At 38.9% G+C, this 24,815-nt stretch overlaps 1 long non-coding RNA gene across 1 annotated transcript; it reads right to left on the bottom strand.

Annotated features, from left to right (window-relative positions):
- Positions 1-12,503: 12,503 nt before the first annotated feature.
- Positions 12,504-21,534, bottom strand: LOC148132266 (uncharacterized). The gene is made up of 2 exons (XR_015747247.1): positions 21,282-21,534; positions 12,504-13,317 (listed from the first exon to the last, which is right to left on the bottom strand). It is a non-coding gene; the product is annotated as an uncharacterized LOC148132266 (long non-coding RNA).
- Between the last annotated feature and the right edge of the window lie 3,281 nt (positions 21,535-24,815).

The raw sequence follows: 24,815 nt of genomic DNA, 5'->3' as shown, positions 1-24,815 counted from the left end.
CAACTCTGCCCCTCCCGCTCTCTACCGTCCCTGTCCAATTGTTTCTTTTATTTTTTTTATTTTTCTTATATGTATCCATGTATTCATAACTATGTTTTTACTTATACCTATTATCTTGTAAGCAATTGACAAAAATAAATAAATAAATAATAAATAAAAATGAACAAAAAAAAAAATACCAGAGCATCTTCTTGACTGGTCGAAGTTTTACCATTAGTTCTCAATTAGTTAAATCGAACAGGATTCAGTTGCCAGTGAATTATGAGGTAGGAAGTAGTTAAGGTTTCGTGAAAATGGAATATGGAAAAAAAAAGACTTCCATACATGGGTTGAAAAAATGAGATTTTATTTTTCTGTATTTCTTTGCTACCATTATCTGAACTACTGCAGATGGGAATCGGGATTTTATTAAATTTGATTCCACCCTGTTATAATCCAGGTGATGTCATGGCAGCATCTCTGAAAAATTTCATAAGGCTATCAGTCTTCTGCTAGATCAGCCTCCTGAGAGAGTCCTATTGGAAGCAGCATGCAGTAAATAATAAAACATGAAGGCTAAATCAATTATAAAGGCTTGCACTCAAACCTACCCTGCCATAATGTTCAGAAGAGTGATTGCCAATTGGAAATGCTGGATAAGAGGAAGTACCATCAGATAATTTATCCAATATTTCCCTAAAACTATCCTACATTAATATGTGTGGTGGTATTAACACTATCTAATCTTGTTGTTCAGGCATAGTAACAATAGACTGCAGGAGTAGCACATGGGAGTAAAATACATTCATTTGGCTGTGAGGAAGAGCATTGTGTGACGCCTACCCACTAGTAAATGTATTTTTTTAAAAAAATCATCCGAAGTGATCTAGTTAATAAATAATGCCAAGCCTTTTGTAAAATTCTGCCGGAAGTCCATCTGGGCCTGGTGCCTTTCCATTATTTTGCTTCTTGAGTGCTTCAGTTAACTCCATCATGGTTATATTGCTTTCTAACATTGTTTCAATCTCTTTAGGTATCTGGGGTAAATTAGCATTCTGTAAATACTGTTTAACTCTTTCCTCATCAATACTCTCTTGTGTGTATAGTTTCCCATAATAGTCTCGTATGATTTCCTTCTTCTCTTTACTACCATAGCAAACTTGGCCTTGGTCATCTATTAATTGCAATATTTTTCTTGATTCTTTCTCCTTTCTCAATTTATATGCTAACCATCTACCTGGTTTGTTTGCATCTTCAAAGTAGTTCTGTTTAGCACCTCTAATTTTTTGTGCTAGTTCTGCTTTTTCTATTAGACCCATTTTATGTTTTATTATATCCATTTATAATGTCCTTTTTCTGTGGCATTTTCTGTAGCTCTTTTTCAAGTCCTTTATACTCATCCTCTAATGCCTTAGAGGCTAATCTTTTCATGGTATTTCTTTTCCTTGTATAGTATACAGGCATGATATTTTTCCGATTAAAATCGAATTCGATTTTTCGAATCGCCCGGCGAGCGGCGGGCGGGCGGGCGAGGTGAGCGGCGGGCGCGGTCGGTGCAAGGGGAGGTGGCGCGCGCACAGCAGGGCGGTCAGTGCGAGCGGCGGTCGGTGCGAGCGGGCGGGTGGGCGGGTGCGCGCGGCGGTCGGTGCGCGAGGCGGGCGAGGGCGGTGCGCGCTGCGGCGTCGGTGCGAGGGGCGGTCGGTGCGAGGGGCGGGCGAGCAGCGGGTGCGCGGCGGTCGGTGCAGCGGCGGGCGGGCGGGCGGGCGGTGCGAGGCGGGCGGGAGCGCACGGCGGGCGTCTGTGCGCGGGCGGGCGAGGCGATTTCTTTGGCCGGCCCGATTTTTTTTTCTGAGGGAATATCATGCCTGAGTATATTATCAAGCCTCTGGCATATGCCTTCATCGTATCCCATACGTTCTGGATTGATGTATCTTCTTTTTTGTTTTCTCTAAAGAAAAAAGCCAGTTCTTTCTCCATCCACTGTATGAAGTATTTTTCCTTTAATATAGTATTATTTAACGTCCATCTAGATCTTCTTCTTTGTCCTTTCCATTTAATTGTCATTGGATTGTGATCTGCCCAAGTACTTGTTTCAATATTTATTTCTTGAATATTAGTTAACAATTCTGTTGACATCCATATCATATCTATTCTGGACGATGATAAATGTCTGTTTGAGTAGAAGGTGTATTGTTTAGTTTTAGCATTTCTTCCTCTCCATGTATCTTTTAAGTTTATTTCATCTACCATTTTAAAAAAAGATTTAGGGAGGGTCTTTCTGTTTTGCTTTATTGTTTTCTGTGCTATATAGTCCAGTTTATTGTCTACAATTCCATTAAAATCTCCCATCATAACTATATTAGCATAGTCCAGTTCAATTATTTTCATATGTAATTTTTTATAAAATTCTTCTTGATTGTCATTCAGAGCATAGATTGCAATCAGGAGTGTTTTCGTATTATTGTCCATTATTTCCACCATTAGTATTCTTCCATCGTCATCAGTATAAATCAATTTCGCTGGGATAATATCTTTAATGTATAAAACCACTCCTCTTTTCTTGCATTGTGTCAAAGAAGTAAATATTTTCCCTAATTTTGGCTGTACCAACAATTGTTCATATTGTTTTTTAATATGTACTTCTTGTGGACAAATTATATCAAATTTTAATTTCTCTAATTTATGGAAAGTTTTCCTTCTTTTAACAGCTGAGTTAAGTCCATTTACATTAATTGTAATCAATTTTTTTTCTTCCATGGTTATATTTTGTAGTTAGGTTTGATAGCTCTCGTAGATCTTGGTTCACGTTGTTCTTTGGCTTCCTCCTTTCCACCTACTGCGCCTTCTTCTTTTTCAGTCGTCATTTGGCAGTCCTCTTGGAATTCAATTAGTGAAATTTCTTTTTCTGCCTCTTCCTCTTTCCCTCTAAAAAATTCTGTGTAAAATGATTCAGCTTTCTCAATTGAGTCAATTCTATATCTCTGTTCTTGCCATGTGAACATTAAACCTTCTGGAATCAGCCATCTATAATTCACCTCTTTTTTAAGTAGCATTTTGGTCAGGAATTGGTATTCTTTTCACATCTCTCTCACTCTTCTGGGTACTTGTTTCAAGACCACAATCCCCTTGTCTTTATATTTCAATGTTTTCTCTCTTGCCACTTGCAATATTTGCGTTTTAATGGCTTTCTTTGTAAATCTGATGTGAACTTCTCTTGGTAAGCTATTTCTCATTGCATATCTTGTGAAGACTCGATAGACCTCATCTATTCCATCCATCATCTTCTCTTCAGTTATTTCCAAAGCTTCAGCCAATATAACTATCATTATCTCAGCTAGGTTTTGTCCCTTTTCTTCCTCTATGTTTTGGAATCTAAGATAAAATTCTGATCTGTCCATCTCCCATCTCAGCATACCACTTTTATCTTGTTCAACCACAGTTAATCTGTTATCAATATCTCCAATCTTCTTGTCTCTTTGTTTATCTTCTTCTTCAATTTTTTGGAGTCTCTCATCATACTTCATCATCATTTGTTGAATGAATGAATCTTTGAACGTTCCATTGCTAGAAGTTATGAATGAAGTTATGTTAAAGAAGAGGATACCTAAATCATGGTCAGAAGCTTATATTACACTTGTTCCAAAAGAGGAGGCCGATCCATTACAAATCAAGAACTATAGACCTATTTCCTTACTAAACGCAGATTATAAAATTTTTGCTTCAATATTGGCAGAAAGACTTAAAAAATACTTAAACAATTTTATCCATCCTGATCAAAATGGATTTCTACCAAAGAGACAAATTAAAGACAATATGAGAGTAATCTTGGACACTTTGGAATACTACGAGGCACATCCTGAAAAACAAATGGCTTTGATATTTCTAGATGCACAGAAGGCATTTGATAATGTGAATTGGCGATTCATGTTATTACTGCTGGAACAGATGGGCTTTGCTAAAAAATGTATTCAAGCAATAGAAGCTATATATCATAAGCAAACAGCAAAGGTAATGATAGAGGGAGAACTGACAGACTCTATTGATATAAGAAAAGGAACAAGACAAGGGTGCCCACTATCACCTCTGTTGTTTGTGTTAACCTTGGAAGTGCTAAATAGAAATATTAGAGACAAAAAGAATATAAAAGGGATGAAAATTAAAAAGGAAGAATTTAAGTTGCAAGCATTTGCAGATGATCTGGTTTTCATTTTAGAAGACCCACTAGAAACAGCATCAAAATTGACAGAAAAGATAGAGACATATGGAAAGGTGGCTGGTTTGAAAATAAACAAAGATAAGGCAAAGATCTTGACAAAGAATATGCTATCAAGACAAAAAGGAAGAATTGGCAGATCTATTGAAAATTCAGGTCACGAATAAGATCAAGTACTTGGGGATATACTTGACAGCAAGATGCGGTACACTAAAAGAGAATAATTATATCAAACTTAAGCAGCAGATAGCGCTAGATTTGGCAAAATGGGAAAATTTACAACTGTCATTAATAGGGAGAATATCAACAATCAAGATGAATATATTACACAGAATTTTATATTTGTTCCAAACAATTCCAATTAGGCTTGGAAAAGATTACTTTGAAGATTTAAATAAAATGGGGAACTTCCAGTTTGCAGGACTTCGGCGACAGGCAGGAATCCGCGATCATGCGTGGTTTCTGCCTGGGCTCGCCGCTGGGCGTCCCGAGCCAGCTGGCTTGGGCTAAGCCACCCGTAGAGGGGGTGAAGAGGGGAGATTCCAGCAGGGTTGAGGAAAGCCGCATCTTTCCTCCTCAGCTGTCTAAACTCCCTTTCCCGAAGGCGGTAAGAGCGGCGGTCAGAAATGGCCACCTCATAAGTGTACAAGCAGTGTGTCGGTTGGTTTACAAATCTTTTGTGCATCCATTTCATAGTCTCAATTACAGTTACATTGCATAATAACTCATATTATCAATCAAAAATTGAATACCCTAGTATCATTATTAATCATTTGACTATAATTTTGTTCATTCATACTTTGCGAGATAACTATAATTAACTTAGCTTATTTTATAACAATTCATATAATCCTCCCAAATCTATCTAGAAACATTTTATAGATATAATAATAAAAAAAGAAAAGAAATACATCTTTATATATTCATTTTTTTCTAAAATTCTACATATTTTAATATTATATTTTATTGTCTAACCATTGATAGAAAAGGTCCCAAATTTTGTAAAATTGTTTATCCTCTTGTTCTCTAATTTCAAATGTCAATCTACTCATTTCAGCACATTCCAATATTTTCTTAATGGTTTCCTCCTGCGATGGTATTTTCTCATTTTTCCAATTTTTAGCAAATACAATCCTAGCTGCTGTTAATACATTTACAATCAAATATTTTAAATCTTTACTGTATTTATCAGGTAGAACTCCCAATAAAAATATCTCTGGTTTCAAATCTATATGTTTTTTTGTCATTTTTCTCAACCACATGTGGATTTTAGTCCAGTATTTTCTCGCATCCGCACAAGTCCACCACATATGGTAGTATGAGCCAGGTATCTGATGACATTTCCAACATTTTTCAGATTTATTCTTGAACATTCTTGCTATTCTTGTTGGGGGGAAATGCCACCTGTAAAACATCTTATACAAATTTTCTTTAAATGCTGTTGACATTGTCATTTTATAATTTTTTGACCACAGTTTTTGCCATTTCTCTAAATCAATCCCATATCCAAAATTCTTCCCCCAAGCAATCATAGTTTTTTTAACTTGTTCTTCTTCTAGTTTAATTTCTAATAGATATCCATAGAGTTTTTTAATCACCTTTTCATCAGTACCTGTCAAGATTTTATCTAAGTCAGTCAATTTATAATAAAAACCTTCTGTTTTAAAATCCTTATCATACCTTGAATGTATTTGCGCATATGAAAACCAATTCATCTTTATACCTTGTTTCTCTAGTTTTTGCATAGATTTAAGTTCACCCTTTTCATTCAAAATTTCACCATATCTAACTGTTTGTTCCTTCTTGTATATTATAGGATAGGAAAATGCTTCAATAGTCGATAACCAGACTGGAATTTTCAAATAGCATTGTCTTTTAATCTTCTCCCAATTTAACCACAAAGACTCCCGTATATGATGTCTTCTAAAATAGCCCTGTGTTTTGGTTCCCTTATACCATAAAAAAGCATGCCACCCCAACAACAAATCATGCCTAACTAAACAGTAACCCCAGGAAGAGAAAGTGAAAAAAGAAGAAAGTGTTAAAAGAAACAGCTTGTGTGTATTTGGATTGCTTGGTGACTTTGGGACTTCTGGAAATTATTCTTTGTAATCTAGATTAGGGGAGAATGCCTTCATTCTACCATTTTCCTAAACCTAGTGCCCAGTGAGTCATTTCAAGTTCTCATGTTTCATTTGACAAACCTGCCCTTCAGATATCTCAGCTGCAATTCCATACTCAATAAATGTCCTTGGGTGGCTAGTCTTAGGGACACTGCAGTCCAACATCTGGGAGGCCCACAGATTTCCCACTCCTGGGTCAAGTGACTTAATGAAAAAAGAAATGTCTAGGCCTGCCCCATTATCCCTCTCCTTGGGCATTATGCTTGTAAACATGTTTTTTAATACATTTAACCCTGGAAAGTATTCTAGCCCACTGGTGGCCTATTTCTACATGTTGTGTGCTAATCATATTTTGGAAGCAAACTAGATTAAAAAGTATATACATAAAAAGTTCAAGGAAATTTTCAAAATTTGATACAATTTTTAATAAAACAGTTGGGATAAAATTAAACCAATATAATTATATTAACTGTTCTGTTTAAATAATTTTAAAGTAATTTACATTAAACAATATTTCCTGGAGCTGCAGATCTTACTAGAATAACACCTCCTGTATACTTTTCAAAGACCATGCGTAACTCTTGGCCTTCAAAATAAGTTCCGGGATCCACACCTGATTTAAACAAAATAAAAAAGCTTATAGTAGTAGACATATAGTTTCAAGGTATGGCTATATATTTATTGGTATGAACAGCCATGGCTGCATATTTGGATGCATTGCTAAGTCTGCTCTGGATAAGTTAAGGTTGTATATTAGGAAAAATGCTGGGGGGAGGTGTTGCTTGAAATTAAAACCTAGAAAGCTGCCATATGGAGGACTAGATCCTTGGGGGATGAACGTTACCATGTAACAGGCCACCCAGCAGTAAGGGCGCTCGCGATTGGAGGAGGAGGCAGGAATGTGAAGCGGGCCAGCCGGGAGAAGCCTTTCCCGCCAAGCTTGGGTCTTGAGCGAGCGAGGAGAGGACATGTTGGCCGGCGGCTCAGCCAACCTGAGCCTCTTTTTCTTCCTTTGCAGCACGGCCTTTCGGCTACGTCAGGAGGCATCCTAACCTTTGAGAGAGAAAAAAGCTGGGAAGACATGCCTCTCCTCCCAACTCTGCCCCTCCTCCCCTTCACTCTCCTATACAATTGAACCAACGGAGCTTCTTGACTTGTCCGGAATTATTCTTCCCGCATCTTTCGCACCAAAGTACTGTAGATAAAATCGAGATTCCCCCTCTTGGAACAAATTATGTATAATATATTCCCTTCTGCTCCTGGTCCGACTGAGTTGGAGCAGCAGCCCAAATAAACCTGCAAGGAGAGACCTGCGAGGGGAGGAAGGAGGAGGGTTGATGATGAACAAGGGCTTGGCTTTCCTAGCACTATACTGGCTCCAGTTTCAATCCCAAAGCCTGAAGTGAGTCACACTTTTACAGGCTCAACAGAAGTTTTACCATTAGTTCTCAATTAGTTAAAATGGACAGGTTTTAGCTGCCAATGAATTAGGAGGTATAAAATAATTAAAGGTTTTGTGAAAGTGGAATATGTTAAAAAAAAAAATCCATACCTGGGTTTTTCTGAATTTCTTTGCTACCACTACTGCAGATGGGAATCAGGGTTTTATTAAATTTGATTCCACCCTATGGAATTAAATGAATACTTCAGCTTCAACCATAACAATATAAGAGCAAACAATAGATACAAACTCAAGGTTAACCGCACCAAACTTGATTGCAGGAAATACGACTTCAGCAACAGAGTGGTCAATGTCTGGAATACTCTACCTGACGCTGTGGTTTCTTCCCCAAAAACTTTAACCTTAGACTGTCTACTATTGACCTCACCCCTTTCCTAAGAGGCCTGTAGGGGGCGTGCATAAGCGCACCAATCGTGCCTACCGTCCCTGTCCTATTGTTTCTTTTATTTTTCTTATATGTATCCTTGTATTCATAACTATGTTTTTACTTATACCTATTATCTTGTAAGCAATTGACAAGCCAAATAAATAAATAAATAAATAAATTATAATCCAGGTGATGTCATGGCAGCATCTCTGAAAAATTTCATAACGCTATCAATCTAAACTTGAAAACAAATGTAGTGCATCATGATTTCGTGTAATGTGTAAATTTAAAGCATACCATAGTCTCCCTAAATGCCTTGATTTAGTTCTCCGATTTCTTAGCTTTCTTAAATCACATTTGCTTTGATTAGCTATTTTGAAATTCTGAAAAAGTTAAAGACATATTAAAATTAATTTTTAAAAAACAGCCATTCATTTTATAAATGTTACAAAATGATCTTGCTTTACAGCTCTTGGGCAGATTTAGACTTCTCTGATATGGATTCTCACAATAAACAGGGATGTTTTCAAAAGTAATTTTTGCAAGCCCTTTTTATATATTTCTAAAAAATGACCGATTAGTTTGCAAGGATCTTTATAACAAATAATTATTCCCAAAGCTCCTGAGTCTTTCAGATATGTGGGACTATAACTTAGTTTATTCCTAGAAAATATGGGGGTAAAAGAGAAATAATTATGCTACAAATTCCGAGAGGAATTTAAGGTGAGATGAACAGCAGTCACAAGTAATTCTTGGCTAGTGTTTATCCTTCCCTCAAATAGATGTTCAGAGAGGTTGCAGTCTTTAAAAATATATATGACAACCCGGGATCTTCAATCTTTAGGAACCTCTCTTTGCAGATAGTTTTCTGTTTCTCTTCCTTGCTTCTTCTGTGAATAGCCACAGAATTGGACAAAGTGTACAAAAAGACTCACACTGGCTTTTTAAAAAGTTAAACAAACTGGAAGAGGTAAACAAGTAAACCCACACTCTGAAATTTCTATTGTGTGGCCCTCAGCTGCTTTTGTCTCTCACATAAAGTGGCTGGAAAAAAAGCCAGAGTAATAAATTTCTGTCAGGACTTTCATCCCTTCCTCCACTTTGGCCACAATGTGACCAGAATTTATTTCTTTGGCTGGTGGTTAATGTGGCTCCCAATTGCTTGATGTTCATGCTTCTTTTCCCCACCCATTGATGCCGAGTAATTAAAAAAAGGGGGGGCATCGGGTTTTACAACTTTTCTAATTACTTTGACAACAAGGGTAAATTTGATACAACTATCGTGAGCTTCACCCAATTAAAAGGACTTTCCCCCTAAGATGTGCACTTCAGGCATTGAAGACGGTGGTAGAGGGTAGGGGTGGGAACCAAGCTTTCTATAACAGGTAGTTGACCAGGAAATGATCATCCAGGGCAAATTGTATGTGTCTGTTTCTGTGTCTATGTGTAGGGGATCAATGCCTCCAATGCATAAACCAGCCAACTGGAATGGTGGTATTTCTCTAAAACAACAGAATGGACAACAACAACTTTCTAAGCCGGCTTGACAACTGCAGATAGAAAGACATTATAGAGGTTGGCGAGCATAGCACAAAACATCATGGGCTGTCCCCTGATACTTCTAGACGAAATTGCTAGGGCTTGCTGCCTTAGATGAGTGAGGAAAATCCTCAGGAACGACTCACACCCTGGTCAGCACTTCTTTACTCTCCTACCATCAGGAAGGAGATACAGAAGCATAGCCAGTCGTACAAACAGGCTAAAGAACAGCTTTTATCCGTGGGCTGTCAGACTCCTGAGTGCAAAATAACATCACAACTATGTAATACGATAGACTTGCAGGGCCGGCACAATGTAAAATATGTTCTCATTGGTGCAATAGGATTGCGTGTTTGTTACTATGATTCACTGGGTTAGGGATTTTCTGTCTTTCACCGTGAGTTGCATTATGTTGGTGGGGGGGGGGGGGGTGCATTAAGGGAGGCTCAGCCAATCTCATTGTACACATGTTGTGCACTGACAATAAAGGTTTGAATTGAATTGAATGAAGTACAACACATGAACCAGACCTTTTCTGTTTGTGCTAGCTGAGGAGGGAGGAGGACACTTGCTTTTGATGCGGAGCAAGAAAGCTCGGGTGGAGGACCTCTTTCCAACAGTATAAGTGGGGATTGAGGATGACAGCATTTATTCCTGCCCTCTTCAATGCAGAGGGGCAAGTAGGGAAGTGCAGAGCAGCCCCCCTGTGTTCCTAGACTATTCTGTCATGTGTTAAAGTGGTTTTTACTTTAATCCTTATGGGTAAAGGCTGGACTGGAAAACTGTCCAAATGGCCTGTGAAACAAAGTTGTTATTTTTTTTTCAACAGCTGGTAGTCCGTTAGAAAAAAGCAATGTTTTAGTACGCAGGACTATCCTGGCCAAAAAAAAGAGCCAGCTGTTTAGTTACCTGCACAGTTGCCAGCAGGGGGTGCTTTAAGTCTTCACAATTAACACAACAGGCACTCTCAAGTGAGTAAACTAAAGACTTGCTTTTTGTGATTCTCCCTAAGGATAAGCACCACTATTCTCACTCTTTGCAGTAAAAAATATCCCATTGAGACTTTTTAAATGCCTGAGATGACAAGCATTAATGCTGGGTCAAAAGAGTGCAGAAAATATACATGTTCTGCCTCTAAGGGGCATTTCCACTGCAATTTTCAAGTGAGGTTGAAGACAAAGGTAGTGAATCATGAGGATACGGCATTAGAAAGGTTGCCAGGACATCTTTGCACTCTGGACAGGAGTCTCTAAGGATCAGCCTTGGCTTGAAGAAATAGGTCAAAAATCAAAAACTCCCTCTGAGTTTTCCCAATGGCCCTTTTATTTTAGAGGAAAAATCTATTCTGAACACTTTCCCCTCCCCCAGCTACAGCCCCCCACCACCACCACCACTTCCAATCAAGTCTTTCTCCCATATACTTACAGTGGAGTTAGTAGAAATGAAATATCAACTACCATTAGCTCATTTTCATTTGAGCAGCCCAATGGCCCTTTTATTTTAGAGCAAAAATCTATTCTGAACACTTTCCCTTCCCCCAGCTGCAGTATTTAGTTTCACATTATTTTTTACTTCATTGTGGTTATTTTTGTTTTTCTCTCTTGCCTCTCGAAAAGTCAGATGCTGAAAATCTCTTTCCCTTTCTCCCTACCATTTGTAATAGAAATTTCGGTAAATGATCCATATCTTCCCAGTGAGTCTGTTAACAATCATGACCATTTTAGAAATAAAACTGGTTTACAGTGCCTCATCTGCTTTGGCATTAGCGGTGTGTCTGTCTTTGACTTTGAAATGTCAACCAAGCATCTGATTTTAAAAAACCCTGTCCTGCTTTCAAAATTGCAAATGTGCCACCAAGCCAAAAATTTGGCCTTTTGCAGACAAATGCTCTGCTCTGTTCCACTATGTGAAGAAGACTGAAATTAGGTGCTTTGAATTTTTTCTAATATTTGCTTTTATTTGCAGTGAGCAAACAATGTAGAAGGCCTGCATTATGGTGCAGGTCAATGCCCTTCTTTCCAAGGCTTTGCCTCTAAAAACTTTTTGCCTGTTTGTCATCTTTAGTTAGCCCAGACAGTGCATCATAGCACAAAACATTTTTGAATGAAGGTACCTCAAATCTGCTAACTTAAAGAATGCATACAAAATCTGGGATCCATTCCCACTATTTAATTGAAATTTCAAGGGTCGTCACACCAGAGTGGTATTTACAAAATTATGGCTGCTGTAGTGTCAGTGGTTATCCGCAGTCATATGATTGTGATTTCAGATGTTCCCTTCCAGCTTCCAAGAAGCAAGGTCAATGGGGAAACCAGCAGGAATTTGCTACCTCTTTAATATTTCTGCTTTTTTGCCCACCAGTGGTCATTCTGTTTGTTTAGATATCTTGTAAAAGGTTATCTAGTCACATATTAAAAACAAAAGATGAGTTCCCACTTGGCAGGGGTCAATCTTTCATCATGAGCTCCCACTGATGAAGACTCCCAAGAAACAGCCTGATTTGAGAGGATAACTTGCCTAGTCCCTAAAAGCCCCCAAACTTCTGATAGTAGAATGAGACTCATCCCCTTTCCAAGACAACACTAATACGTTGAAAAGAATTGCGCTCCTTTAAGGAGATTCTTATAAAAGGTACAAATTAATGTCTAAACTCTTGCCAGATATGAGGAATAGAAAGTAAGCAAAACCAATACAGCCCACCATCACTTCCAATCAAGTCTTTCTCCCATATACTTACAGTGGAGTTAGTAGAAATGAAATATCAACTACCATTAGCTCATTTTCATTTGAGCAGCCAGAGAACAGAACAAAAAGGTAAAGTATGGTTTCATCCTTTTAATAAGTTGAGAAAAGGGCATGTGACACAAGCTATCATCTGTAAATCCTTACTAGGTTTACACAAAATTTCATAGTGACTAAACTTACAGCATCTGTGGATGTGTTGCCAGAGAAATAACCAAATGTAACTGTTTGTTAGAGGATGAAAATGGGAGTAATCCTGACAGGCAGTGAGCTTGGCAGAGATCAACCAATTTGGATGCGTCCCACATGTCTTTATGTAAATATTTTTCTTTTCTTCTCCTAGGATGTGGCTGAACTTCATCTCAAAATCTCAATCGCAGCAAAGAAATTCAAGCTTTCCATCATATATAGATTTTCACACAAACCAATGTTGATAGACCCATCTAAAAACCCCAACCCATCATTCATTATGCATACGTAGAATATTTACCTCTTTAGCATTTTTGAATGCAGCAAACTAAGCAAAGAAGCTTTGGCATCTTAGGAGCATGCAGGCAACTACAAGAACAATCATTACAAGGAATACATATTTCCAGATAACACCAAAGGCGTGCAAACACTAAACAATGGGAATTCATTCCCATCTTGTATCGGCTTCTATGCTGTGAACTCTTTTTTTTTTCTTTTCTTTTTGCAACAGTAAAGCACTGTGGTTAAGATTGAAGCAGCTAACTCTTTCAAGCATCTCTGAATGCCAAAGAAGTGGTGGAATGTCTCCTCTGCTCCTTGGAGATTTAAGTCTCAATGACCACCACTTCTGCTTCCTTGGAGAGTCTCCTGTCCTTCCTCAACATGTTGATTATGCTCTCAGACTTCATCAGCAAATTACAGCCTAAAAAATATAATCCAAAGACGACTGTTAGGCAGAGCACACACAAGACAGCAATTGGTACCATTCTGGCTACTGGCTCGTTCTTCTGTCCTCCTTCAGCTTCCGAGGACCCCCTTACTAGAAAACAAGTAGATGTCAAGAAAGAGTCCATAGTGGGGGAAACTGTCCCAAAAGAGGAATTGTCCTTGGTGGAGAAAGTGTTATTCGTCATCCTGGGGATTGCAAGGAAATGATCTGCAACAGAATCTTCCTCCTCTTAAGGTTCCTTTCAGCAGCCTTTTGCCTGGGTTGTATAGTGTATTTTAAGCACTCACTGAGTAGGATCGTGGCTGCGAGTCATACAAAGAGGGTTTATGCAATAGCAAGTAAACACATTATTTTCCAGCTTTGGGCAGAGGGCTGCGCTGCTTCCTTTTTAGAGACACTATATAATCCTGCTCGGTTTTAAAGGACCGAGAGCTTGTAACAAACCTCCCTCCAAAGAAGAGTATGATACGGGAGATTCATTTGCTTTTAAAATATGTACTTACCTAATTTCACATTTTCAAACCAAGATATGAATTGGAATCTGATCATCCTTAAAAACGGTCATGTAGTAGAGATTGAAAACAATGTACAAGAATATCGATCAGGGCAAAGCAATAGATGCAATTTACATAGACTTCTGTAAAGCCTTTGATTCAGTGGCACACGACAAACTAGTCCTAAAACTAAATTCTTACGGTATCTCTGGACACCTGCATAACTGGATAGAAGCATTCCTGTCAGACAGACAACAAATGGTCAAAATTGTGAGCGTCCTATCAAATCCAGTACCTGTCAATAGTGGTGTCCCCCAAGGCAGTGTTTTAGGGCCAATTCTTCATACTCTACATAAATGACCTCTGTGATCATATTAAAAGCAACTGCATTCTCTTCGCTGATGATGTAAAGCTATTCAACACCACAGACAATACTGCTACCCTTCAAAAAGACCTTGACTACGTATCGGAATGGTCAATCAAATGGCAACTTCAAATCTCAACAAATAAATGCTCTGTCTTACATATTGGCAAAAAAAATCAGAAAATAAAATACAAGCTAAATAGTCAAGATCTTGTTGAGGATCCAAACTTTGTCAAGGACCTTGGAGTACTCATCTCAAATGACCTAAGTGCTAGAGCCCACTGTAACTACATAGCCAAAAAGGCATTAAGAGTTGTTAATCTAATCCTACGTAGCTTCTTCTCTGGTGATATCACACTACTAACTTGAGCATACAAAACATTTGCTAGACCTATACTTGAATACAGCTCATCAGTCTGGAACCCATATCATGTATCTGATATTAACACAATTGAGAAAGTCCAGAAATATTTCACAAGAAGAGTTCTCCACTCCTCTACTCATTGCAGAATACCTTATGCCACCAGACTGGAAACTCTAGACCTAGAAAACCTAGAACTATGCCACCTCTGGTCCGATCTAAATATAGTATATAAAATCATACATTGCAATGTCCTACCTGCAAATGAATACTTCAGCTTCAACCATAACAATACAAGAGCACACAATAGATACAAACTCAAGGTTAACTGCACCAAACTTGACTGCCGAAAATATGACTTCAGCAACAGAGTGGTCAGTGTTTGGAATACTCTACCTGACTCTGTGGTTTCTTCCCCAAACCCCAAAAACTTTAACCTTAGACTGTCTACTATTGACCTCACCCCTTTCCTAAGAGGTCTGTAGGGGGCGTGCATAAGCGCACTAATCGTGCCTCCCGTCCCTGTCCTATTGTTTTTTATTTTTCTTATAAGTATCTATCTCATGTATTCAAAACTATATTTATTCTTATACCTGTATCTTGTAAGCGATTGACAAATCAAATAAATACCAAATAAATACTGAATACTAAATACTGTAGTCAGGAAAATATCTTTCAAACACTGTTAGGGAAAACCTATTGTATGCACTATTAAGTAAAATTGCAAAGTATTTTTTTACCATAAACATTTGCACAAAACACACCCAAATTTAGTGACTTCTTGAAATTGACAGCTACCATATATCTATTTCAAAACCACAGTGAATATTTCAAATCCCTCAAATTATTCTCTGATAAAGATGGTTTTAGGTTCAAATTAAGTTGCCAAGGTTACTCCTCGTGATTTTCCATGCGTTCCTTTTATTTATGACTGCGTGTTTTTTTCTATGTGTTCTGTATGATGTTGCCTCCATGATCCCATCCCCAACCCAGAAGTGAGAGAATTGTAAGTCATTCTTCGCTGTAACAATATTAAAACAATGTCGCTTCCCTTAATCTGATATCATCTCACAATGTTTAAAAGTATTTCCCAATTTTATGACCTTTTGTATGGTGGTTGTGGGGCAAATCACCATGGTTGTTAAATGAATCACACAATTGTTAAGTGAATCTGTCTTCCCTCATTCATTTTGTTGGAAGCTGGCTGGGAAGGTCACAAATAGTGACTATGTGACCCCAGGATGCTGCCACCATTGTAAGTACATGCTGGCTGCCAAATGCCTAAATTTTAAACATAATAGTAAATCACTTATTTTGGGATCACCTTAACTTTGAACGGTCAAACATAATGGGTATAACAAATGGTTATAAATCGAGGACTATGTCTATGCAGGGAGGAGAAGGAACCTTTAGAAACCAGTGACTTACTGACTTTAATTGGTCTGGTAAGCCTGCTTATTGAGGATACCTCTCCTTTCTAGATGTTGACTTTGCATCTTCTCAGTTGGGGCTACAAGAAAAACCAAATACTTTACTAGTGTAATTTTGTTAATATGGACATGGGAATATCATCCTTGGGTATGGCAAGTCTACTAGGACAGCGGTCCCTAACTCTCCTCCCCCCCAGCCATGTCCCACTACTGGGCTGCAGCCTATTTGCAACGGGGCCACTGGCCAGTAAACAAATTTACAGCTTTACAGAGTTGGAAGGGACTTGTAGGTCATCTAGTCCAACCCCCCTGCAAGCAGGAGACCCTACACAAATAGCAGTCCAATCTCTTCTTGAAAGGCTCCAGTGATGAAGCTCCCACTACTTCCAAAGGCAAGTGGTTCCATTGGTTGACTGTTCTCACTGTCAGAAAATTTCTCCTTACTTCTAGGTTGAATCTCTCCTTGATCAGCTTCCATCTATTATTCCTTGTCTGGCCTTCTGGTGCTTTGGAAAATAGCTTGAGCATTTTGAGATGAACAGCATTTTGGAGCCCATTAAATGGTTCATGTGATCTGCTGTCGTTGGGTGGTGGTGGTTGGGAGTGTGATTTTGTTATATTGTTCTGTATTAATTTGTTTGATTCTTTTTGTTAGTTTATATTGTTTTAAATGTGGTTTTATATTCTGTAAGCCGCCTTGAGTTGCCATGGGCAAATAGGCGGCAATATAAATTCAATAAATAAATAAATTCAATAAATACTAATTTTGAGATAAGCAGAATTGTCACAAAACATCCCAATTCTAACAAAATGAAAAACAACCTTCCTTGTGATAAGCTTGGAAAAAGCTTCTCTCATGAAACGTGAACACCATTTTCTCCCTCAAAGAAACATAGTGGGAGCCTGGGAGTATTGGATATGCTGCTGCAACACAATATGGGTCAGTGGGAGGTTAATGTGTTTATCAAAATGCCCAGGAGAGGCTAATTGACCCAAATACTAACCTAGAGTTAGATTTAGCTCTGAAAGACACTGAAGGTGCACCAAAACTCAGGACAGATTATCTTTCTCAGTGCTCCCTGCTGGTCAGTGAAGAAGGGTTGCTGATGTTATGAAGCCTTACCAGTACTTTCCTAGCAGAAAGTCTTGTGCATATTAGATGTTTCCAGGAGAACTTTAAAATCAACTAGCATGACTTGTGTGCTGCTAGAATCACTGAAAAGGCAGCTTGACTGGGTGGATGAATGACTGTGTTTCTCTGTGAATTGTTTTTTAATTATTAACTCTATGATTGGGCCTTTGATAGAGGCCAGATCTGCAGAAATTAGTGAGTGCAGATTATTTGAGGGAATAAATTAGTCTAGATCAGGGCCGTCAAACTCGCAGTCACACGCTGGCCAAACCCCCCTGGTTTAGTGAAGGGGGAAAAAAAGTCCCCATGTGTCACGTGATGCTGCCATGATGGCGTGAGTTGGACCCAGTCTAGATCAAGCCATAGTCAAAGGCAAGGTAGAGGAGTCATTTGAATATTTGGCAAAACCTTCACTTGATGCCTCTTTTTTAATTTCAAAAAGTTGACAAAATATCAATGGTAGATGAACTCTCAAACATAATTATCTAGCCATGCCTTTGTTAAAAGCAGATGAGCCCCACCCTCTCCAGATTATTGGCAACCCACAGAGAAATACATGTTTCAACAAATGTGGAAAAACTTTTAAAGGTTTTAAAAAAGAAGATAAGTGAAGAGAGGTTTGTACAATTCAGACAAATGGCCACTAATAATGTTGTTTGTTGTTTCTTGGCAAGTTACATCTTTTTTGTTGCTTTTAGGCTCTTCTGAAATCAATTCCATTAACATTTTTTTTTAAAAAAATAACTGATTAGCAGGACAACACATGAGTACAATATGAATCAGATGCTCCAGATAGCTGGATGCAAAAATGCCACATTTGAGGGGTGGAATCTCACTGAACTAGCCAATCCAACTCTACCCATTTTTTAAAAATTAATTTAAGAAGTCAAGGGGCTATAGAAATAGGTCCTCATATTTAGCCTCACGTGTTTATGTTTAACTTAGTGTTTTTGACTCCTGAATCCTTAATATATTCATAGACATATATTTGGAATTGGATTCTACTGGATGCTTTGCCAACATCAGCTTGTAAAATTCCATTCGGCAGCAGTCCAAAAATTCTCTCTGATAAAATACTTGTTTTGTACAATATTAATCCCACTGATTGTCTGCCAACATTTCAGTCTCTACTTGTTACTTTAAAGCAATTTATCTGTTGCACAGATATTAGCATATCTCTCTACCTTGGAAATCTCTTGGTTGATCTACATCCTCTTAAAGATAAGCTTCTATATCTTCATCTGGGAGTTGTGGGACAATGTGCCTGGCCAATGCAAGAAGGGTGGCTAGATTCTGTCAAAGAGGGGATTTTAACAGTTAGCAAAGTTATTTTGTCAAACAAAAATCAGTCCTGCAGAAGTGAAGGTTTTTTTTTTTTACATTTCTATTTGCCTTGAAACTGTAATCTGCTCTTTATAGATAAAGATGGGCAGTGTGCCAATGGACAACTTCATTGGCACTCACCAGCCTTCCTGACTTTAGTTTTTAAAATACTTTTAGCTAATAGAAATAGAACAGGAATCTGGCATTGTCGAAGCATGACACCATTATTTGCAAGAACATTGGGGGCTTCTCCCAAGCATCTGGGAAAAATAAAAATGATGTGTGTATGAGGTCATTACTGCCCAGTGTTTAGCATGTTAGGAACAACTGCAGTGCAAGGCACATGATTAAAAGAGCCACATTATTCTGATGAAGAGAATATAGTTATTTTTTTCCACCATAAACCTGGTGAAAATCACTGTTGAATTCAAATATTGTAAAAAGCCAGGCCTTGTTTCAGTCAAACTCATTTTTGGAATACACTACAGAGGCTTGATTCATATATAAAATACACTAGAATTCACAAGCTAGAATGGCTGAACTTACTCATAATTTAATTTTAGTTTAATGTAATCAATTTGTTGTAACTGCCAACCCTATTAGACACTGAGCAGCTTACAAAACCAGGAAACAGTAAAGGCAATTAAACACACATCAAGAGGTGGTATGGACTAAAACAAACAGAACAATAAACCATACAATGCACATACCTCAGAGACCCTGCAAATACATTAACCCCAAGTCTGGAACACAGGTAAGTCTTAAGCACTTTCTGAAATGTGAGGATACAGTGCGGTGGTGTTTGGAATGTAGTACTGCAAACTAACTCACTGCTCACTACCAAGAGTTCGATTCTTACCAGCTCAAGGTTGACTCAGCCTTCTACCCTTTTAAGATCGGTGAAATGAGGACCCAGATTGCCGGGGGCAATATGTTGACTCTGTAAACCGCTTAGAGAGGGCTGTAAAGCACTATGAAGCAATACCTAAGACTAAGTGCTATTGCTATACCATCCTTATCTCCAAAGGTGGTATTCAGCCAGTTCTGACAGGTTCTGGAGAACTAGTACCGGAAATTTTGAGTAGTTCGGATAACCGGTAAATACCACCTCTGGTTGGTCCTGCCCCCATCTATTCTCTGCCTCCCGAGTCCTAGCTGATTGGCTGGGTCTTCTTTTGTTGCCCTGCAGAGGAGAACAGAGCTGGAAAGCTGAACAGATACTGTAAAATCCCCATTCCCTTCCCAGTGGGATGGGGAGGGATTTTACAGTATCCTTCCCCTGCCACACCCACCAAGCCACACCACACCCACAAAGCCATGCCCACAGAACCTGTAGTAAAAAAATTTGAACAGGGGAATGCTGTTCCAGAGAGCAGGGCCAGCAACAATGATGGTCTACTTCAGTCCACAAGATGGCAGAAGGGATGTGGAGTGCACCCACTCTAAGAGTGGGCAGAAAACAATTGACAGTTGTCCCTCAAATAACTAGATCCTGAATCAGGAAGGGCTTTATAGGTGACAATCAGCACCTTGAAGTGCACCAGAAAGCTTACTGGCAACCATTGTGGGTTCCGTAGCAGCTATGACATGTGGACTGAATGTGAAGTATCCCTTACTGCTCACGCCACTGCATTTTGTACCAGCTGTACCTTCCAGGTGATTTTCAAGAGCAGCCCCACAGGCAGAACATTGCAATTGTCTAGTTGTGTGATGACCAGGGCACAAGTGACCATCTGAAAGATTTCCTAGTCAAAGAAAAGGCAAAACTGGTGAACAAGATGAAATAAGATGAACTTCATGGTAAGCAAAACCGAAATAATACACATGGTGTGAACCCAGTACTTTACTGCTGCAGTTCTAACCTCTTTACGTTAACACATTTTGACTAAAATATTTGGAATGGTGCTTCACCCAATATGTGAAGCCATCATGTGATTTGTTGGCTTTGACTTAGCATGCTGTGTAAACTCAGCTGCGTTGCTTGCAATCCGTAGTTCATGACTTGGCACATTTTAGGAGCCCAACCCATTAACGTTTATTTTATAAAACCTGTATGGCAACAATTGTCCATTTGCAAAAGAATGCTTTCTGTAATTAGTATAATGGTATCTCCTGAGATAATCTTTCTTCGATAATCTCAGTAATTTTTTTTAGATTTTCCACACATTTCAGATTAAATTTATAGTATCTGCAGGTCTGGGTTAAAGAGATCAGTCTTACAAAAGCAGCATTGTCCTTTGATGATGGAAGCCCTTTTTAAATATAATCATGACTTGACATATCATGAATAGGTGCAATGCTACTGGTGTAGATTATTACTCTATAGAAGCACATAATCTGGGGGGAACATGGGTGTTGTAATGACGAGGCAGTCGAGTTGTTTGATCATGAACAACTGAATCATGATGATCTTTATTGGAGTCTAGTCTTGCATTTATACACATTTTTAATTATCCTCCATCATTGGTTAACTTTGGTTACTGCTTAACTTTCGTTACTGTTTTGCACAGTAATCCATACAATTAATTATCTTTAGTTAAAGTCTAACATATGTTTACTTCCTCTCTCTAATCCTCCTTTAGATTAGTGACTTTGTTTACCTGAGTTGTATTTGCTTGGAAACATTCTTTATCTGAGGTTTGCCATCCGAGATTGGAACATTCCTGCAATTACAACTCTACACATGGACTCCTATTTTAAACTCTAGAAGTCTCTGCTCTTGGGACCCCGCAACGGTCATAAATATGAATCAGTTGCCAAGCACCTGAATTTTGATCACATGATCATGGGTATGCTTCAAAGGGCGCAACTGTAACAAACGGCCATAACTCACATTTTTCAGTGCTGTTGTAACTTTGAACGGTTGCTAAACGATCTGTGGTAACTCGTGAACTACCTGTACTCTTTTTCTATTGCAGCCAAGCTCAAAGGCACTATCCAGGCTGGAGACCCACCAGGATGTGCTGCTCGGTCGTAGCTCGTGATCCCAGCAATTGAGTGATAGTTCTCTTGCCTGCGTGTAATAACTGCCCATCTCCAAATGTCACATCCGCTACTCCCTCTGCTTGCCGTTTTCTTATATCCTGTTTTCCAGCCATAGAGTTTGCTATTATTAAGTGGAGAACGGGGTGGGAGTGGCTGCCTTTAGATGTCATCACTCTTTGAAAACTCCAGGATGTGGCTCAATCATTACAGGCAGCCAGAAAGAACTCAAAGTTAACCGCACCAAACTTGATTGCAGGAAATACGACTTCAGCAATAGAGTGGTCAATGCCTGGAATACTCTACCCGACTCTGTAGTTTCTTCCCCAAACCCCAAAAACTTTAACCTTAGACTGTCTACTATTGACCTCACCCCTTTCCTAAGAGGTCTGTAGGGGGCGTGCATAAGCGCACCAACGTGCCTACTGTCCCTATCCTATTGTTTCTCTTATTCTTCTTTTATTTTTCTTATATGTATCCATTTCATGTATTCACAATTATGTATACACTTATACTTACTATCTTGTAAACAATTGGCAAATCAAATAAATAAATAAATAAATAAATAAATAAATAAATAAATAAATAAATGCTGCCAGCGTGGATGCTAGTGAGTAAAGTTCTGAGTGAATGAATGAATGCATCCATGTGGGAAAATGAATGGGAAGTGTTTCTGCTTGGCTGCAGTTGTTTTTTCCAAGTGCGGCCAGTGATCCTAGCATTTTCATGCCATAATATCTTTGTTTTTCCTCAGTTGGTATTATTTCGCAAGCTGCAGAAATTCAGAATTTTGTTTATGATATCCACATCTACGGATGAAAGAGCGGAGGCTCAAAAGAAAATATTTTACAGCCGTTACAATAGATTTGCCTCTTTAAACGAGATTCTTCTGATTTCAATGTTATTTTGGTGTTTACGGCAGTTCTAAATTTAAGCCCAATTGAGCAATGAATGGTAGAGCTCACTCTGGACAATTTCTGAAACCTAGAACAATAAGTAGGAATTAGACCAATCCTTTCTGTTTTCTTAGAAGTAAAATGTATTTTTATTTATTTATGAAATTTATTGGCTGCCCATCTTATCATAGGGTAACTCTGGGCGGCTTACAAGTTACATCCTAGTTAAAACATAAAATGTTAAAATCAAACCTTAAAACCAAAGTCACATGGAGGGAGCGTAGGCGGAGTGGGGGAGAGGAGGTAGGATATGTTATTACCCAATCAACCACCTACATTGTGCTGTTCCCCCACTGGAGCCTTTAGGCCCTTACGAAGATAGGAGGTTTGGACCCAACCTCACATTGGGAGGGGGAGGGGGGATAAGATGTTCCAGAGGGCAGGAGCAACATCAGAGAAGGCCCTACTCCTGGACTCCCCCACCCCCAGCCAGCCGGAATAAGCGGGCGGACGGGACCTGCAGCATGCTTTCTCTGTCAGCACAAGCCAATCCCAATGGGGTGAGGCAATCCCCCAAGTAACCTGGACCCATGCCATGAAGGCATTTAAAAAGGAACACCCAACACCTTGAATTGCACCCAGAAGCAGACTGGTAACCAGTGCAGCTCATGGAGCAGTGGTGTTACAGGGGCCATTCTTGGGCCCCCCAAATAAATACCTGTGCTGCCACTCTGCACCAGCTGTAGTTTCCGAATGCTCTTGTAATCCCATGTAGAACTATTCAAATAAATTTAGTGGGATTACTTTTGGGAACCAGGATTACCACAAATTTACGGGAAAATTCTTGGCTGTTCGGTTTTTTGCAACTCAGATGAATAGGGTTTGTTCCCCCCACCCCCATGGAAGCCCAAAGATCTGTAAACTGAATCGTCTTCTTTCTGATAGTGGGAAGTGGAAGACAGCAAGAAGGACATCTTAATAAAACTCGTATTCTTGTTTTGTCTGCTGCATCTTTGTGAATGGTGAATTCTCATTCCCAGTTCCCATTCACCTGTGCTTTTTTTTGGGGGGGGGGGAGGGGGCGGGAATCTGAAAGCCAATGTTTCTAGGTAATTGTTTGGTATCAATTCCACAGAAAGTCATAATATTGTGACTGAGCACCACTGGGGAATATGTCCTTTACTATTGGTTTTTTAAAAACTTGTTAATATGTGAAATCCTGTAGGGAATAAGGAACATGACATTGATGGAAATATGCAAGAGCCATTACCAAAGCAAAGGAGGCTGAAATTATTTTTTAAGCCTTAAGAAGGTAATGTTGTAATTAGCTCAGGTGGACACTTCCGTGATTCACTCACATGTAAGACGGGATAGGATTCTGCAAGATTCTGCTATTATACACAATCTCAAAAGTAGCCTTCTACTTTTCCTGTAGAGTTGATATCCGGGTGCAGCTGACAAAATTATATGTGTTTATTTGGAAGTAGAAATTTGTTAAACGATTCAATAATTTACTTTTACACGAGCGCTTCTGGTAGTCTACCATGCAACTAACAAATGACAGAGTGATCATATTTATCAGACCTTCCATATCCATTGCCCTCCACCAGAAAGATTGGAGCAAAGTCCTTATCTTCCCAAAGTGGAAGGCGTCAGGCCTTCCTTAAAAAGGGAAAACACTATAAAGATTTGTCAGGATACAATGAATGCAAATGAAGAAAAAAATATTGTAGCAGAATCATTGCAAAAGAATTCCAGCAACTGTCATGTACCATATGCAAACCAATCCCTGTTCAGATGTTTCATTCCAAACTGAAGCCAAGTTCTGTTGAGTGGGAGATAAACTGTCAATCTGTTCCTGGTCCGTGTTATCAGGCTATTTATTTTTTGACCGCGTAAGAACTAGCTTTCCTATAAGAGCTCTTGCAGCTGTAATCCTACAACAAACCATGTCAAAATACTGCAAAAACTGGCTTTATTTACAGTATGACTGCTCCAAATATATTAGATCAGTGGTGTCAAACTGGTGGCCTGCGGGCCAGATGCGTCATGCACAGGCCACCCCTACCCTAGCTCCGGGGGAAAAAAATGTCATGCTACATCATGTGACAGCATTATACCACAAGTTTGACACCCATGTATTAAGTGATGGCAATTGCATGACATCATAACTATGTCATCTTTCCTCTCCCAAATGCCTCTTCTGGTAGCATCTATAGGGAGGCTGTGTCCAAAGAGATAAAAGCACTGGTTTGGCATCCCTTTGATGGATGTAGAATAGGGGTGGGATTACTATTACTATCATTATTGTGAGTTTTGACTCCCTCTTTTAGATATCTGTAGACTACAGGAAGTGAGAGTAGAAGGAATCTCAGAAAGTCAGATATTTGGCAGTGAGCGGTATTAGGGAGGCATGAGAAAGGTAAGGACAGGATTTTTTAAATTCTTGGTTACAGCATTGACATTATACAGTAGGTGTGCGTGAGAGT

The sequence above is a fragment of the Notechis scutatus genome, chromosome 2 (assembly GCF_049901735.1).
Source record: "Notechis scutatus isolate UNSWTSFEM ecotype Mainland chromosome 2, rNotScu1.2, whole genome shotgun sequence".
NCBI lineage: Eukaryota > Metazoa > Chordata > Lepidosauria > Squamata > Elapidae > Notechis > Notechis scutatus.
The sequence above is the reverse complement of the archived record's forward strand: the minus strand, read 5'-3'. Positions and strand labels throughout refer to the sequence as shown.